The sequence below is a fragment of the Manis javanica genome, chromosome 4 (assembly GCF_040802235.1).
Source record: "Manis javanica isolate MJ-LG chromosome 4, MJ_LKY, whole genome shotgun sequence".
Lineage (NCBI taxonomy): Eukaryota > Metazoa > Chordata > Mammalia > Pholidota > Manidae > Manis > Manis javanica.
In genome coordinates, this window is record NC_133159.1 from 105,396,453 (window position 1) to 105,412,987 (window position 16,535).

Genomic DNA, 16,535 nt, shown 5'->3' on the forward strand with positions numbered 1-16,535 from the left:
GGATGTGTGGGGAGAGCATTACTGGCCCCTCTGGGCTGAGCATCTTGCAGTTTCCTTCTAACTGGCCCCCACCCTCATCCCACTCCACTGACACTGGACCATTTGTCTCCTCATTAGTCATAAACCCTGAAGGCTGTGAGGGAGACAGTAAGTTTGAGCTCTGCCTGGCCCAACGCTGGAATGAGCCTGATGCCAGTGATATTCATCAACTGGTTAATTTCAGAAAGGCATCCATTTGCACCAGCTGCTTAAAAACCTCTCGGCCCTCAGGAGACATCCAGCTAATCACTGGGTAAAGGCAGGGAGTTTTTCTGGTAACCATATTCAACCAGGTATCAGTCTGCTGCTTATTTGGTTGTATAATTTCAGTGAAGCTTAGGAGAGTCGAGAGTAGAGTTAAAATGAATGACCTTATTTCCTTTAAATTAGTATGTTTATGGCTCACATTTGTCCGTACTTAATGCACATGTGCCCTATTAACCTATGGTGATGATGATGGTGACGATGAAAATGACTGCTTGTTGCTCTTCTTATGGTTAGAAATGCCTGGCCATTTCTGACAGACTCTCTCCAGGTGGCTGTGTCTCATACATGTGTTTGGAAGGAGGGGAGAGGGAAAGTCACCACAGGTCCATGGTCTGTGTCTGGACTCTGTCAATTCAGGTTTAAGCTCAAATGAGAAATGTCTTTTTTGAAATAATTGATAAACCAGGATGCAAACACATTCAGATAAAGGAGAGATCCCTCACCAATCCCAAGAATTAGCTGTTAGTTACCCTCAGGAGACCAAACACTTTGTGACCACAGATTTGGAATAAAGGGCATGGCATGTGTCAAGGGACCATTCCACAGGCAAGGGAAGGAGCAGGGACTGTTGCCTTTGTGGATAAAATGAGAGTTCCTGTGACCAGGATTCTCACCTGGCCGTGGTTGACTATCTCACTGCACACCTGTGGGCAATACATGGTTGTTGACTCTATATGAAGAACTCTGCCCAGTGCTCTGGGCCCAACACAGTGGCAGGGCTGCGTGGCTGCAAGGCTGCAGGAGAGCAGAGTAGAGCAGAGCCTGGAGTGGTGGCAGCGCCGAGGACAGAGGCCTAGAGGACGGCTGTGCAGGATGACTGTGCAGAGAGGCCCAGAGGATGGCTGTGCAGACAGAGGGGCCCAGAGGCCAGCTAGCTGCATGCAGACTCACTCCAAGTAAATGGGATTCTAGTGACTGACCTGCCAACTGTATAAGTTGGGTAAAACCCTTTCACCCCAATGAATGTTTTACTGTCATTTTCTTTGGTCACATTGAATCCATAGTGAACTTGCCCAGGGCTGAAACCCATTGGTAAGACACCTTCTACAGCCAATACTTAGCAAGGCCTCTCTGTGTGCCAGGCACTAGACAGAAATGATCTCTTTTCAGAGCCCCAGCAGAAGGGTTCCAGTTATCATCCCCACTTTACAGGTAGTAAAGCAGAAGCTTAGAGAGGTCAGAGCACTCATTCAAGACCAGGTGCATCCAAGTCCAAAGCTGACCGTACTCAACCACCCATTCTGTCCTGGCTCTCGAGGTTTAGGGCTACTTAAAGAGCTGATGCCTGTCCACACTTAGACCACCTTTCCCCTTCTCTAATACTTCTTATTGATTGGAGTTTGCTTACATGGGCTCTATGCAAGCTACCTACCAGGCTGCATTTAACAGTTTATATTTTTGTTTTAAAGTCAATGGTAAATTAGAAAGAACTAAGTCAGGCCAGAAAAAAAAATACATGTAGTAAAAACAAGCTGGGATGATGGTAGAAGGTGGGCGGGGGAGGAGAAGACACAAATATGCAGATGCTGCCTTCAACCATTCATTCCACAACAAATCTGTGCTGTATTACCTACTGTGTGCTGGCTACTGAGTGCAGAGAGCCGACAATAAAAGGATGAACAAGACTAGGCTCTGACCTCAATCTTCCAATGGTGTAGTAGGGGTAGGAGTGGGAAACAGTAATGAATGATCCAGTATTCAGGGTATTTGCAAGCAAAGGAAAACGAATGAGTTCACCTTGCCAAAGTCTCTGGGTAGGAGAAAGGGGTGGCGAAGACTTCATAGTGTTTTTTAAATTCTATTAGCTCACTGATAGCAGCATAGGATCAATTAAAGAAGTTCACTTTATAAGTCCATGTTTAGTGCAAAAACATCTTACTAACAGGTATTTAGAAATACTGGCTTATGAATGAATAATAAAATCTGCTGAAATGGAATTAAAAATAATAAACTAACCTTTGTTAATTCAGGCACTAATCTAAGCTGTTTTCATATATTAACTCCTTTAGTCCTCACTAGAACTCTAAGTAGATGTTAATACTATTGCCATTTTGCAGACTAAAAGTTGAGTCACAGAGCAATACAGGTGGCCAAGTTAAACTTATCATCTGTGATGCAAGTGGTACTAAGTTCAGAGCAAGGAGTAGAAGGAAAAGAGTGAGTTTTAAATAGAACAAGACCCTGCCACATGTTAGCTCTGTGGACTCGGATCTTCATGGGGTTACGTGAAAGGGTTGATAGACAATTGCTGAGATCCTTTTGATGTCAAACCCTGAAAATCCTCCTTAACTTCATTTCCTGTGGATTAAATGAAGAAAGGGCAAGAGATAAGATAAGCAAGAAAGCAGACTAAGGCTACCACGTCTTTAGAAGATGCCCCTGGAACTCCAACAGGACCTGCGCCCAGTAGTACCAAGAAATGTTTATTGAAAATGAGTGTGTGAAGGGAAAAACCTGTAGAGGAAAACTAGAATGCTCACTCAGAGATGGAAAAAGGCTGATGCAACACAGCACAGCAGAAAAGAAAGTAAAAGCACAGTTCATGCTGGCTTGCCCGTGGGTGCATTGAGGAGGGCGCGGGACATGCTGGCGCCTGTACTGAGGGTTCAGGGTAAGGTTGTCCGCAGTGCCAGCTCTGGCATCAGACCAAGGTCGAAGCCAGGCTCTGCCACTCTCTAGTGTGACCTCAGACAAGTCCCCTAACCTCTGTGTGCCTCGTTTTCCTTGTCTGCAATTTGGGGATGTTTTTAACACTTCCCCGTAGGGGTGGTGAAAGATAAAGTGAGATGATGCACATGTAGCCCGGCCACGTGGTGAAATACCCTATATTGTTATGAATCCTAAATTAGTGTGAGACAGACAAGCAACATTTAAGGTGTCTCATTGTATCCGGCTTGATTATTCCTCCACAGAAGCAGTGCTGACAGGGAGCCTGATGTAAACATTTGGTTCCTAAGACCTCTTAACAAACACTAAAGAACAGAGACAAGCCCTGTGGAGAAGGAAAGGCTGCCACCTGGGTCATTAGCAGTGTATGTGCATAAGGGAACTCCTGAAAAATGCCGACAGATTGGACCTCTCCATCTCATCTGAGGGCAGATCCAGAGGAAATGGGCTTGCTTCACGTAAGAGGGAAGAATTGCCTGATGAGGGATTAGGTGTAGTTCTCAGGGAGAAGGAGTGCCTGCTTCCTACTTTTTGGAGCTTTAAAATGTAAATAGATAAATTCTTATCCTACTTACATGGGGGTTTAGCCAAGGCCCACAGGTGACTACAAGATGATTCACTCCAAGCCTCAGGCCTAAAAACCTAGCATTTTGAAGGGTCCCCACCAGTAAGATGGCAAACTTCCGGCTTCTCTTGGGGGGGGGGGGGGTCCTTAGTTCCCGCCGGCGCCACCTGAAGCCCAATCACCTCTCACCCCCCTCCCAATCCCAGCACCTAGCCAACAGCCACCAGCCCGGTAGAAGTAACACCACAATCACCCTATGCCCCTTCCTATATAACCCAGCACCTTTCCCTAATAAAGCGGAATTCTCCGGTGAATTGCTGCTGTGTGTCACTCCTTTCCTTTCACATTTGACCCATTCTTGTGGTTGCTTTGGTTTCATTTTTTCACATCAACCACTACTTGCTGAATACATACTGTGCGCCAAGCACCCTTCCAGGTCCCACACTCTGGTTATATTCTAGGCCTCCTTCTCTCCCGGCCTTTCTGACGCACCACAGTTGTAAATGTATGCGTGCAATTCCCATTCATCCTCACTTCAGGCATTCTGCGGTATCTTATTTCTGACACGATGGTGCGCTTCCCCCGGGTGCGCGGGCTACGCTGGCTGTCTCAGACGCTGAGAGCCTCCTCAGAGCCTGGGTCTCCACACACCCACCTAGCAACGAGCGCCCAGAAATCATCAGCACCATGCACTGATTTCAGATTTCTCAGGTGCTGAGTAATGGCGGTAAATTAAAGAGAAGAATTGTATAAATAGGCCACTTTAACAAGTGATCATACTCACATAGGAACCACAATAGCAAATCAAAACAAGAGAGAAACACAGCTCGCTAATGAGACCGGAAGGTTGTTTTTGTTCTGGGCTCCGCTCACTCCTGTTTTGAAAGGGGAAGCAACTCAGTTGTAGGAATGTCCTGGGGGAGAAAATTCCACCAGGAGGGACTATTATCAGGCTATCATGGAGGAGGTGGGAAAAGGCTGCCAAAGAGACTCTGAATCACAGACTGCTCCCAGAGGGAGCCACGGCTGAGTCTATCAGGGCTCATCCTCTTTATGCTGCCCCATTTTTTAAGAAATAAAAGTTGAGGGTTACATTGCATCTGTGCAAACTCCCCACGGCCAGTCAGCCCCAGTCAGGGCCAGCGGTTAGGCAGGGAAAGGAGTGAAATCTGACCCCACCACCTGCTGGCTGGCTGGAGGGCTGGAGGGAGGGCAGGAGGGAAGGAAGGCGGGTGTTCCAGGATCTTTGTTGGGGCTTTGCTCCCTCCCCCTCCCACAGAATTGCTTACTGCTCCAGTCAAACCCTAGTTCTCAGCGCCAAGATTCTACATGCATAAAAAAGGAATAACAACGTTTGTTACCCACATCTCCGGGGTCTTACAAGGCTTCATATCCTAATATTTATAAAACATCTCGAACCACATCAGCAAAGGGTGACCATCTGTAGGCACCTTGAACCTCTTTGACAACTGATACTTGAGCATGGACTTTGTGTGCTGGATATTAGAGATATATCATCTCATTCAGGTCCTACAGTAGCGTGGTAAAGAAGATATTGCTGTCCCTGTCTTTTCTGGCAAAGAAAAAGGAAGCCAAAAAGAGTTAAGCAAATTTGCCTAAATTTATACAGATAAAAAGAGTCTGACTTGGAAATTTTCCCAATATGTGACTCAGTGTTTCCCACATACTTTGGGTTGTGTCTCCTTGGATTTCCATGCATTTATTCAATGAGTACCCCACTATGTGCTGGGTATATTTCATTCTTTTTCTTTTTTTTGTCTACTCTGTTTTTCTGTCTTTTGGTCTCACTCTGATACACACACACACATACTCCCACACCTTCAACCAGGTGGAGAACAGCTCCCTCATCCTACAGCCTGGTTAGGGGGCAGCCAGTAGCTAGAGGCCTTGTTGCATGAAGATTGCTTCTCAGCACCCAGTTTCCAGAGACCTCAGTACCCATCTGCTGCATATGGGGCCAGTTCATCTACATGAAACCAAGAGTCTGGAATTCTACCTCCACTTGAGCCTTCCTTGGCAGGTTCTGAAGAAGTTTGTCCTTTCACTGCATGCTACAATTCATTTGACAATAAATCAAACATTGAATGAACAGATACTTCTCCAAAGAAGAAATTCAGATGGCCAACAGGCATATGAAAAGATGCTCCACATCACTAATCATCAGAGAAATGCAAATTAAAACCACAATGAAATACCACCTCACACCAGTTAGGATGGCCAACATAGAAAAGACTAGGAACAACAAATGCTGGTGAGGATGCAGAGAAAGGGGAACCCTCCTACACTCCTGGTGGCAATGTAAACTACTTCAACCATTGTGGAGCAGTATGAAGGGTCCTCAAAAAACTAAAAATAGAAATACCATTTGACCCAGGAATTCCACTCCTGGGAATTTACCCTAAGAACGCAGGAGCCCAGTTTCAAAAAGACATATGTACCCCTATGTTTATTGCAGCACTATTTACAATAGCCAAGAAATGGAAGCAACCTAAGTGTCCATCAGTAGATGAATGGATAAAGAAGATGTGGCACTTATACACAATGGAATACTATTCAGCCGTAAGAAGAAAACAAATCCTACCATTTGCAACAACATGGATGGAGTTAGAGGGTATTATGCTCAGTGAAATAAGCCAGACGGAGAAAGACAAGTTTCAAATGATTTCACTCATCTGTGGAGTATAAGAACAAAGAAAAACTGAAGAAACAAAACAGCAGCAGACTATAGAAACCAAGAATGGACTAATAGTTACCAAAGGGAAAGGGCCTGGGGAGGATCTGTGGGAAGGGAGGGGTAAGGGGAATAAGAGGCATTACGACTAGCACACATAATGTGGTGGGTGGGTGGGGCACAGGGAAGGCAGTATAGCACAGAGAAGACAAGTAGTAATTCTATAGCATCTTACTATGCTGCTGGACAGTGACCGTAATGGAGTATGTGGTGGGGACTAGATAATAGGGAAATCTAGTAACCACAATGTTGCTTATGTGATTGTATATTAATGATACCAAAATAAAAAATAAATAAATCAAACATGGCTTAATGACAGCTTTTCTATTGCTGCCTTTAGCAACTATTTAGTGCTTAAATCTTTCACATGTGTATGTCTTGCTCCTATAACAGGAATCATGTCTTATGTCTCTGTTTCATTAACAGTCCCCATGTGCTTGACACATGACAGGCATTCAATAAATATTTGTTGATTTTATATCCAATTTTCTCCCGATAGTGGGAATGGGTCTGCTTAATTGGCCCTCTTCACATGTGTTGTCTTTCGCTGAACACACCCATCTCTTCCCTCCCCTATCCTTTATATTTTCATTACTTCCCCTCCTCAGTTTACTCTGCACAGGTCATGGAGTCATGTTTATTTGCTAAATCACCTTCTCTGGTTCCTACAGGTGGAAAGCAAAAGGCTGATCACAGTGAGGTAAACAATGTCAGGGGATGGCCTAGAAGAAATGAGGCTGGAGAGAGGGAGGAACCGAGTCTGGAAGGGCCTAGGAAGCCATGTAAAGGAGGCTAGACCCTTCCTACTGGGCTCCCCCTTAGTCAGAACACATGGCTACCCACCAGCTGCCCAAGGCAGAAAACTCAGTGCCATCTTTTTACTGCTCATTCATCCTCCTTAACACAGCTTCTGAGACCCTTCCCGACTCGGTTCCTCCTTCTCTCCAGCCTCATTTCTTCTTTGTCATCCTCTGACAATGTTTACCTCCCTGTGATCAGCCCATGGCAGTTCCTAGAATGAGCCAAGCCTACTTGCTCTCTCTTTCTTGTTTCTGGATCTTCCATCAATTGTACTTCTAACTGTAACATTTCCCATCCCTTGCCCCTCACCTAGCTCAACCTCACTTACCTGCCATTCAGCTCTCTTCTTAAATGGCACATCTTTTGAATATATTGCCCTAGACCAGATTAAATCTTCCTGCTCACACCCTTATTTCCCCAAACATAGTCTATCATACTTTATTGCAATTACTTTTCAACTATTGATGTAGTCTTATCTGTTGTAGTATCTTGAGCATCTAGCATAGCATCTTGTACATAAAAGGCTCTTGAAATATACTGAATCAATGAATGAACTGCAAAATGGAGTTAATTATAACTACTTCTCAGTTATACTGGGTAACTGTGGAAATTACATGAGATGATATTTGTGATTGTGCTTTGTAAGCTATAAAATTGTAGAACACTGCACAACAATAAAAAATTATGCATGATTGATTTCCCTTACTTTTCCAGATTCCTTATCCTCTTTCTGGACCCACCAGTCAAGAGATCATGATGCACCAAAGCTCCATGAGAAGCTCCATCTCCCCAGCTGAGACCTGTCCCACCTCTCTCACTGGGAGGCGCCCTTTTGCTCCAGGAGCTGCTCAGGTTGTCATCCATATCATCTGTCAGTTCCACCCCAACTTGGCTTAATTAGCAGCTGCAGCCAAAGCCTTATACTCACCCCTCCATACCTACAGTTAGACTCTGGCCCAATCCAATTCAGTTGTTTAGGGTGATCCCCCCCACACTAAGAAGTCTCAGTGACTGTCTTTGCACTAAGGATTAGCTTCTCTATTTCCAAATAGCCTCTTGTTTTTACCCACTCCAGAAACTTTGGGAGAAATGATATCTTGACCAGAGGTTCTCCAGGCCACAGAGAAGTTGATTTGGATAGGAAGAGAATGCTGAAAGAGTTTTAAAGCAAACTCTCAATCACTGGATTACAGAAGAGAGAGGGTGAAATGGATATGAGAAAAGGGAGAAAGAGAGAAACAAAGAATATATGGGAGTTGTCAGGTGAGCGGGGGAGTGATCAATCCTCTTAGGTCATCCTCTGTTCCCTTGACAACAGCCCATCCCACCAAAACAGGATGTCATCTCTGGACAGCTCCGAACAGAGCTGGGTGTCCCATTCTCATCCAGTGTTACTTACTCAAGACATATATTTGATCTTTTATGGTTTAATCTGGAAATAGGATTGCTTATTCAGAACCATTACTGAGCTTAGAGGCCAAAATCAGGGATAGTCTCAAGGGATTTAAAAAAAATGTTTTAAATCACCTCTAGGGGTATGTTGTGGGAAAGTCAATCACTATTTCAGCTGGTGGTTTCAAATTATAAAACAACCACACTCAGAACAGTAAAAACCTCACTGGTTCCTTCATGTAAGGAAAGGGTATAGAAATGCCCTCTTCTCCACTTCAACACCCCTTCTTTAGACTAACATCCTTTAGTACTTCTTGAAAAGGTCCCTGGATGTTCAAGAACCTGAAGTTACCCGTATAATCAGAAGGGGAAAGCACTTAATGTGATCTATGCTGAGCCCTCCATACCAGGAATGGACTAGCTTTTATGCTATAGAGAATTGCTTATCCAGAAGGTAAAACCCTGGAAGCATCCAAACAGTATGCTTCCAAACACTGTGCATATACTAAGTTTTATTTTCTTTTAATTGTTCCGTTCATCTGGATTTAACATATGTAACCTTCGAACTAAGTGCTGGTTGGATGCTCCCGGTGAACGTTCCTCCCTTACATTCACCTGAATGCAGGCACCTTCCCCTCCTCTCCGTATGGCTCTCTTTCTCTACTCTGCTCTCCCTCCCTCTGGCCTCCCTGTGCAGAGCCTCTTTCCACCAGGCAATCCCCATCCTAGGCCCAGAAGCAGCATTGCTTGTATGATACTCAGGGTGCTAATCTTACCTGCACTTTGTCTCTGTTTTTACTGTGCAATTTGAGGAAGTGACAGAACTGTCATAATGTGTATGTTTAAGTCTCCGAGTTTTAAATTCAACAGAGAGGAAAAGGAAGAAGCTCAAAAAGATGAGAAGGGTAACAGACAGACACATTTTATAATTTTTCAAGATATTAGTCCTACAAGCTCATTTATTTCAACCCCCAAAAATCCTTGCATGACAACTAGATCAAATGATGAGCAGTGACACCTTGGAAGGCAGCCAGTCTAACAGTATTAGAGAGATAATACAATTTTAGAACTGAAGAGGGCCTCAGACCTGATTTAGTCCAGCCTCTCATGTTAAGATAAGGGCATGGGGCCCACGGAGGTGTTGTGACTTGCTCAAGGTCACATAGGGAGTTTGGTCTAGAACCAGCCCTCTGGACATCCAAGGCTACAGTATCCAGACTCTGACAGGGCTTGAGTAGCAACAGGAGGGGGAAAACGGTAAAGAAAGTAAGGGTGCAGGGTGCTGGGGAGAAAAAAAGCCAAGAAAAGTCACAGAATAAGATGCTTAGAAGCACAATTCCAAACTGAATGGTCAAGCTGGAGACATCTGGGCATGAGAGGTACCAGATGGGCCTGAAATGGACAGCAAGCAGGCACTAGGAAACTCACTGGGAGTCAAGGCAACCGGAAGGCGCTGAGTCCAAGGGGCTGTTTGCAAACAGCACAGGGCTCTGCATACAAAAGCCACAGCTGCAAACTCATTTAGCACAGCATTTAGGTTTGTGGAATGTGGATAGGACTCTTGGTCAGCAGTCACCTCAGCCAGGCCTGGGAATCACAGCCAGATCTAGATGAGCTGTATTCTTGACCATGATAATGGGAGGGTGAATGGTGGCTATGATTGCCTATACCACACTCAACCTTTCACACAGCGAGAGATTTTGATCTGGCTAGCCTTTGGGCCAGATGATGATGACCCAGACACATAGTGATCACTGTGAACAGAAGCAGCTTCAAAGACAACGGCCATGCTGCACAGCCCTGTGATTGAGGCACTCTGTTTGTCAGGGGTCAGAGCCCAGGGTGACACAGACTTTAGTGGGCAGGGGTAGGGAGCAGAGCAGAGAGCTGGAGAATGGAGATAACGAAGTAGACTATTTTCATCTCATTGATTCAGAAGGTATCAGTGGGCCAGTAGCAAAACATTGATGCCACTGATACTCAAATGGCAAACCTCTAAACAATTTCCCTGCCAGTATATTCAGAAGATTTTGGCACAAATCTTGAGTAAGTCATGTCACTTTGCTATGTGCCACACTAAATCAACACAATGCAAAAAACACATTTGGTTGAAAACGAAATGCCTCTTGTCAGTTGTCTGGGTGTTTTGTCTACCTGGCATCAAACAGCTGGTCTCTTGTAAACATTTGGAAGATGCACTGAATTTTTCATTTCTCATTCAGATCACAAAATCGTAAACTCCAGCTTGGCAGTAACTTAAAGGTCATCTAATCCGTGATATTTGGCATAGCCTCAAATGACCTATTTTGTATTATTGTGCAAATCAAACACTAAGATATGGGTATGTGTTATGTCTAATTATACATATTGTATCTTATTTAAATACATGTTTACTTTAACATTTTGTTCTCTTTGGCTGTTTAATTGAATTGTAAATGAATCATTTACAGGGTAAACTAAGATTATTATGTGAATGAAAACACAATGAAATTCCATAATTAGCCTAGACATGATTTAGAAAAAAAAAAATCTGCAGGTGCATAAATGTGCGTGAACCTTGGTGCTCTCAGCACAGAGCCAAGAGGCTGCATGAGTTCCCTTCACTCCTAGAGCTACCTGTTTAGCTCCATAAGGAGAGCAGTTTGCAGAGAAGTTTGCTTCACCCCTTTTTCTCTTGCATACTTATGTCTGCCCTTTAATGAGCTCATACCAGGTAGCTTTTGGCAAACAGAGACTGAAGCAAAGTACGGTCAAAGGACTGTGAAATTCATTAACTCCAGGATCTGTTTCAGCATTTAAATCCTTCTCATCCAGATGGCCAAGGCTTTAAGCCACCCCAAACCCCCTCTGTATTCAGAGAATTCCTTTCAAAACATTCAACCCAAATACAGCTTCACAGAGAAGATGAGCTAAGGAAACTTCTGGTCTAAAGTATGTGTTTCATTTCTCTGACAGTCTGCATGGAGCTTTTCGTTTTTTACAAGTGGTTCTTTGAGCCATTGCCTCATTTACACTGGTAAGCTCCATAGAAATGGGTACAGCCAAATTAAGATATAAGAGCAAATGGGAAACATTTTCCAAAACTAAATAACGTGTGCCGAGTTAAAATGATAGTCTGGAGAGAAAACGAAGTTAGAAGGTCCAGGAAAAAGAAGAAAGGGTGAAATGAGATGGTGAGTCAGTGAGGCAGGGAGATCTAGGAAGACTGTTCTGGATGTCAGGAGATGTAGATCTGGAGGTTCTTATAGTTGCAGTGATGAAACCTTATAATAAGATGGATGGGAAGTGGTAGTAAACCAGTCAGTCAGTCACAGCAGCATTTGCTGGGTACCCACCATGCACAGAAGCATTCTCAGCACTAATAATGGCCAGGAGTTAGCCAGGCTCTAAAAGACATTCCAAGATGAGCTTGAAAACTGGTGGAAGAGACCACCACAGAAAAACAGCACTTCTGCAAACTTATAAGCAAATAGAATCATACTGAATCATGAAGATAGCTGTAACCTAAGCAGGCAGCAATACAACCCCATACACGACACAATAGCTCAAGCAATCTAGATAGTATAGATTCAGTACATATGTATGCCAGAGTTAACATTTAATGAGTGCTTACTATGCAGCAGAAATTGTATTAAGCACTTTATACACATTTCATCTTATATATGGGAAGTGTGGACAAGGCTAGGAAATCTAAACATCAATCATTCATTTTAGTATGAAATTAAATAAATGAAAGGATACGCAGTTGAGGTGTAGGAACAGGCTTCAGCATGCAAGGATTTGATATAACTAGTCGTGACTATTCATAGGCATCCCTAAAAGTGTAGGACATAGATTAATTTGTCATTTTTCTCAAATATGAGGATGACTTATCATGGGCAATGATTCTCTTAGCTTTTGGGAGAAAATTGTTCACTGCCCACTGTCTACACCTCTGCTCTCTCTGTTTCAGTGAGTTTGTCATCATTCTTTTGAAATGATGCTTTAGTGTACTTTATGAGGCATAGAATAAACTATTGTTTTAACTGAGAGTTTGAAGACTTGCAAAGATCTTAAGAAGTATACTTCACAAAGGAAAAGGTTCTCCTGACTTAGAGAATTGTAGAAATAGCCCACTGCATGTGGGTAAATTCTCCATTGTCTCCCTGTTACCTAGTTCTAGGGTAGGGTGGTAGTGGAGTCAGAAGGGTCTGGATCTGCAAGTAAGTTAAGAGTTGTTGCACAGGCAGCTATGTCCTTCTTAAATCTCCTGGGGGGTGACATCTCAGTGTTACTCAGGGTTGTGGAATGGAGAATATAAGATGTGTTTTGGATAGGCCAATCTTCTCTTGGTTTCCTCCTCCCATCTCCTGCTGTGCTGAGGGGAAAAAGTCCTGGGCTGTTCCTTGAATGAGGACAGCCATGTTTTCTGCCACAGAGCTTGTTCTCTGCCCTCTGATCAGATGCACAGTCAACTCCTTGTATAAAGGCAGCTAATCCGTTTTGTCAAGTAGACCCAGTAGTGTGCAAAGTTCTGCAGCAACAGAAGTGATGATTAAACAGGGCAATAAGATTCTTTCAGGAATTTAAACAGGGAAACCCCAAAAAAGAATCAATCAGTACCATGAGAAGCATCCAGAAGATGAACACAGATGAGTAGCTTGAGAATAGCCTGGTCATGCTTGTGAGGAACAATACAGAGCTGAAGGCCCACCTCTGGGGGCAGATACTCCCAGTGCTCTGATGACACTTCATTCACTGTGTGTCCTCTATTGTCAGATGCTCTGTGATGTGTCCCTCTTCACAAGTATGCTCTGGAAACCCCATTGACTGAGGTAGGCAGAGGGAGGGTGGGTTTCTGGAAAACAAAAAATCCCAGACCTGTCAGAGCTGGTCAGGGATCATCTAGACCACGCTTCTCAAAGCGTGGCCCAAGGACCTGTGGACCCATCACTGCTGCTCCAGAGCAGAGGAACTAAAACAGAAACTGAAAGTAAGCACTGAAAACTTTAAGTGGAATTTGACCTTGCTCCAACATCCAGTCGTATGTCTGTTAAATTCATAATGAAAGATTTGAGCTTGCATGTTTATAAATCTGTGGGTTTATTTTCACTTCCTTTTTCTAGTAATTTATTTTTACTGTGTTTTACAAGATTATCAGTATATGAAGGACTGGAAATTGTAAAAGGACTTAAAATTGATCCTTCACAACAGATAGTTTGAGGAGCAGTGACCTAGTCCCCTGTTTGCAAACTGTGAATCCTTAGTCTATGAGTGGTGGCAACCCATTAATGGGTAGTGAAATCCATCTATGCAGATACTAGCATGAACAACAGAATAGAAGAGAAAATATCAGAGTACAATGCATATACTCAGCATAAGTACTGTTTTACAAAACTTTTATTTTTGTAAGTGTATGTACACACACACACCAGGGAGAGGAAGCACACTCGCGTGTTTGTGAAGAGTGCCTCTGCTTGGTTTAGGAAAAATTTTGAAGATCGCTGAAAAACTATGTGTTGTCTATAGCACAACGTTTTGTGTCTTCTGATTTCGATTTTATGAGAGCTACTTTATAACTCTGCAAATTGTAGATAACTGATAGCATGGCAAAGGAATTCTTGTCTATAGACGTGCCATCTTGCCAGTGGGTTTCAGCCCCGGGCAAGTTTGCTATGGATTCAATGTGACCACAGAAATGATAGTAGAACATTCTTGGGGTGAAAGGGTTTATTGCCCGGCTTGTTCTCCCTGTGATAGGTTGAGCACTAGAGTTACGTCTGCACCCAACAGTCTGCAGGTCTGTGATCCTCCATTGTCTCTGTCTCCACCCAAAGCAATGGGCTGAGCTCTCTATATAGTGACTCTGTCAATAATAGCTTATTGCCTACAGGTATGAAAGCAATGACCTAGGAACAGGCCCGTTACATCATCAGGTGGTTTAGGTTTAGTGAGGATCCTAGCCATAGGAACCCCAACTTCCCCATACATGCAAATTCTGTCCCTTCTGGTAAAGGTTCAAGTGACTCCCAAGCCCCTGTGGAAGAAGCCAATTGGCCTCTTTTTGCACATTCATTGCAATATTCCTGATCTAGAAATGGGCCTATTTGTTCACTTTTAGGTTCTCTTTTGAACAAGCTGTAACAACACCTGCCTAGTTCCTTATACATTGAATTAGAATTTCTAAGGCGTGTTCATTTTAAATCTGAGAGTCATGATTCTACCCTTTCTTGAGAATGATCTTTTAACAGATGTCCTAGGAGAGCCTTTATGTGACCACCAGGTTGTGGTGTTCACTCAAACTTAGGTCAGTTCTGATGAGATGGGATCTCTAGACAGGAAGCAGGCTTGGTCCCCAGTGAGACAGAGGGGCCTCCTCCTGGGTTAACTTACTGCAGCTGCCATAACAGCAAGCAAAAGGCATCTCAGTTGTGAAGGATCTTTCATTGTGAAAGACCACAAGCTGTGAATAATTTTGATTGCAGCTCTATAATCTCTCTCCTACACCTTATTCCCATATTTTAAAGTCCAGGACTCTTCCACTGAAGTTCAGAAAAGTCTGAAGATACAGTTTAATACAGACTAGGCAAATTAGAAGTATAAGGTCTCAGATACAGCAAGAAGGAACACTGGGCTGAAACATCAAAAATCTAGATTCTTGGCCCAGCTTGATCCCTAATTAGCTGATGATCTTAAACTCTCTGGGCCTCAGATTCCTTACATGTACATTGACCTAATAGCTTATATTTGTTTGTTTTGGTACAAGTCTTTTAAAAAGAAAGTTTGTACATAGTCCCAGTTCGCAAAACAGCAACATTGTTTATTTAGTGGGTCTCTGCTTGGTTCCGGCTTCCCACATTATGGCAGCCTCTGACTGTGGGGGCCTTCCAGAACTCTGAGGATTCCATAATAGCACAGTCTGAGAGGCATGGAGCTCCAGAGCACTAAAGCTCTTCCTAATGCTACAGTGTTATATCAATTATTTTGTCTCTGTGTTAAGAGTATTAAAAATCTTTTCCAAGGTGTTCCACCCTTTCCTTCCTTGCCCCACCCCCTTGACTACCTCCGATTTTAGTTCTGACCTTTGGAGCCATCACCCACCCTCAGTTCCTGCAGCCCCTGGGACCCACCCCATAGCTTCAGTTCAAAACATATCCATGGTGTTTTAAGAATCTGTTTAATTATCTGCCTCCCCCACCAGACTGCAAGTTCCCTGAGAGCGCAAGTCCCATCTTCTCACTTTCGTTCCTGAGCCCAGCACAGTGCCTGACCCTCTTCTCCATTCCCAGCGAACACCCCTGGCTTCTCTCCTCCAGCCCCCGCTCTCCCCCAGCATGTCTCATGCTCAGATCTCTCTCCTGAACTTCAGGCTCACATATACAACTACATGCCAGACAATTCCATGGTAATTTTCTCATAGGTTCTTCAAAAGCAACATACGTGGAAGCGGAAATAGCTTCCATCCAGTCCTCACCTCCTCCTCAGTTCCCATTTCATCAAATGCTGCTGCACCCCACCTGCCACCCAAACCAGACATTCTTGACAACTCTCTACTTTCTGACATCCAACCAGTCAGCATGTGCCTTCAATTCCACTCTTCAATTCCCACTACCATTGCCCTACTTCAGACACATGTATTAAAATAGATAGTTTTGAGGGTGCCAGGTGTTGTAAAATAAATATCAAAATCCTCTTCATATATCAGCTCCTTTGCTGTTCATGCCTGCTCTGGGAGGTGAGTACTGCTAGTTGTCCTATTTTACAGTTCAGGAAACTGAAGCTTAGACTAAATAAACTTGCCCAATCTGGGAAGTGTTGCAGCTGGAACTTAAACTTCTATCTTTCTCACGCTAATACTCTAACCCTTAACCATTATTTCAAAACAAATATTGACTGGCATGTGTCCCTACCATCAGCCTTGCTCTTTGAAGTCCTTTCTCCATTCCACAACCCAGGAATTGCTTATTAAAAATAAGTCTTATTATGTTGTCTGGCCGGTGGGTTTCAGCCCCGGGTAAGTTCACTACGGATTCAATGACTGAAAAATGAGAATGAAACGTTCTTGAGGTGAAA